The sequence below is a fragment of the Sebastes fasciatus genome, chromosome 21 (genome assembly GCF_043250625.1).
Source record: "Sebastes fasciatus isolate fSebFas1 chromosome 21, fSebFas1.pri, whole genome shotgun sequence".
Taxonomy (NCBI): domain Eukaryota; kingdom Metazoa; phylum Chordata; class Actinopteri; order Perciformes; family Sebastidae; genus Sebastes; species Sebastes fasciatus.
In genome coordinates, this window is record NC_133815.1 from 13309472 (window position 1) to 13311818 (window position 2347).

The 2347-nt window shown below is 38.0% G+C and overlaps 1 long non-coding RNA gene across 1 annotated transcript; it reads right to left on the bottom strand.

Moving 5' to 3' along the window:
- Nucleotides 1-862: 862 nt before the first annotated feature.
- Nucleotides 863-1479, bottom strand: LOC141759534 (uncharacterized). Its single transcript, XR_012592135.1, has 2 exons — nucleotides 1048-1479; nucleotides 863-946 (listed from the first exon to the last, which is right to left on the bottom strand). It is a non-coding gene; the product is annotated as an uncharacterized LOC141759534 (long non-coding RNA).
- Nucleotides 1480-2347: the final 868 nt, after the last annotated feature.

Genomic DNA, 2347 nt, shown 5'->3' on the forward strand with positions numbered 1-2347 from the left:
TACATGTAAGTTACAGCAAGCCTAAATGTGAGTAACAAGGATGGTTGTTAACTGTATGAAATCCTTGGTAACTGTGTGAAGACTATATGAGAAGCCTAACCCTTTTAATATAGACTTCAATATTGTATCAAGACAACTGTATCAACATTTAAAGTTATCTAAACTTCAAGTGGACTTCAATTTCGAAACAAAAAAATAAGATTTGAAATCACTTTTGGCACAAATATGCAAACAAACCTTAATTTCAGAGCTAATATGCTTAGAAATGCATTAAATCACTTATCCTTCACATAAGAAAAGGTTTTCCTATCAATAGAGTAACCCTTTAAATTTCACTTAAGTTGCCCTTTAAACTTGGTTACTTTCGTAAAATGCACAATTTTACAAATCGTAATGTCCTATTTCCTTTAATCTTTACAAAGGACTTTCACTTACTTATGGATTCATATTACTGTTAAACCTCACTTATGGGATGGAGTTCCCCTTTAAACCTTATAACATGTAACAACCACGAACACCAGCACATTAGGTTTATCCCCAAACACATTGGCTAAGCACACTGTAAAAGGTTAATAGACATGAGTCCTTAGTTGCAGTTTCCAAGTTGAACCACTTCTCACACCACTTTCACTTGAAGATTGTGGTAGAGCACTTCTTGGCTTCAGCATGAAACGCTGCGCTTTCAACACAGTCTAATCACCGTTGCTTGAGGTTGCTATGGCAACAATGCGCCATGGGCTTTGCTTATCTGTTGCTGGATCTCCGTCGCGCCGTTACCCGCTGCGGTGTCGTCTCTCCTACCCGTGTTGAGCAGGCGAGTTTTCACTGTAGCTCTCTTCACAACAACACAGACACAGGTCGGTTCTTTGATACGGGCGTTTATTGCTTGGACACGTCTTTCTCTGATGCTTCACTTCTGAGTCACGTCATGCACACGCCGTGAAAACTACGAATCAACATAGCACAAGCATATCGGCATGAGAACAAAGGAAATACAAATTGGCGGGAACATGAGTTAAATTGCATTTACAGGTAGAACAACAATACCTCGTTGGCCGCTTGTCATGAAAAGAGGTTCTTGAGTCCATGAAAGTCCTTTTGAAAGTCTCTTTGACTGTCTGCTTTTAGCTTCAGACGTCGATAATCATAGCTTTAAACACTTTACAGAGCCCGCGAAAGGCATCTGCTCCTTCACTTACGTTGGATTGTTTCAGTCCCTCAATGAATTCCGTCGTAGTGGTACTACACAGGGAACATTGGTTCCGGGGCGGAACGTAAAACACAGTGGACTAATGTACTTTTGACTGAAACACTTCTACCTGTTACACATTTTGAACTGTATGAAACAAATAATTTTACTCACATCATATTTAAATTTTTAACCTTACATTAAATGAATTATCTATTTATTTATTTATTGCATGAACTTATGGGATCAATTACTAATTATATATCATGAACACATTTATGCAACGGCACTTACACAGTATATATAATATATATTACATATATTCAGGATTTCATTCAATATTCTCAAATTTCACATTATATACTGTATATATTAATTTCCAGAACGGTATGCCATAAAATATATATATTCAGGGTTCATTCAATATAGTCAGGATTTCATTCCGTATTCTCACATTTCACATTATATATATATAATAATTTCCTGAACAGCATGCCATATTATATATATCGTAATATAAAGTTTGCGTCATTTAATTTATTTTTTCTTATTATGAAACAGTCTTAAAGGTCACATATTATGCTCATTTCCAGGTTCATAGATGTATTTTAATGTTGCACTAGAACATGTTTACATGCTGCAATGTTCAAAAAACCCTTTATTCTTCTCATACTGCAGCCTGAGTCTGCCTGCCTCAGAGCCTAATTCAGCCTCTGTCTGAAAACCACTGATTCACAGCCTGTCTCCTCCCACTCTGATTGACAGAAAACGCTGACCAATCAGAGCAAACTTCCTCAACAACAACAGCGTCACCCTCCCCCTCCCTCCCGGAGAAGCTCTGGAGAGAGGAGTGGAGGGAGAGGCAGCTAGAATAGAGCTTATAAACCACTTTAAAGTTTATAAACCAGAAACTTCACCCAGCGCACGTTACCGGAGGAATCTGATCAGAAATCGGCGACACATGATGAACATCTGCGGTCCAGATTCCAGGTTTTCCTGACGGTTTCTCTCAGGTAAATAATACTATTTATAGCTCTGTTAGTTAACTCAGTGTTTACCTCATGCATCAACTCTGTAAACCGTAAACATACACTCTGTTTTACGTCTGTCTTTACAGATCCATCTGTGAGAAATGACCGACAGAATCATCCCAGAGGA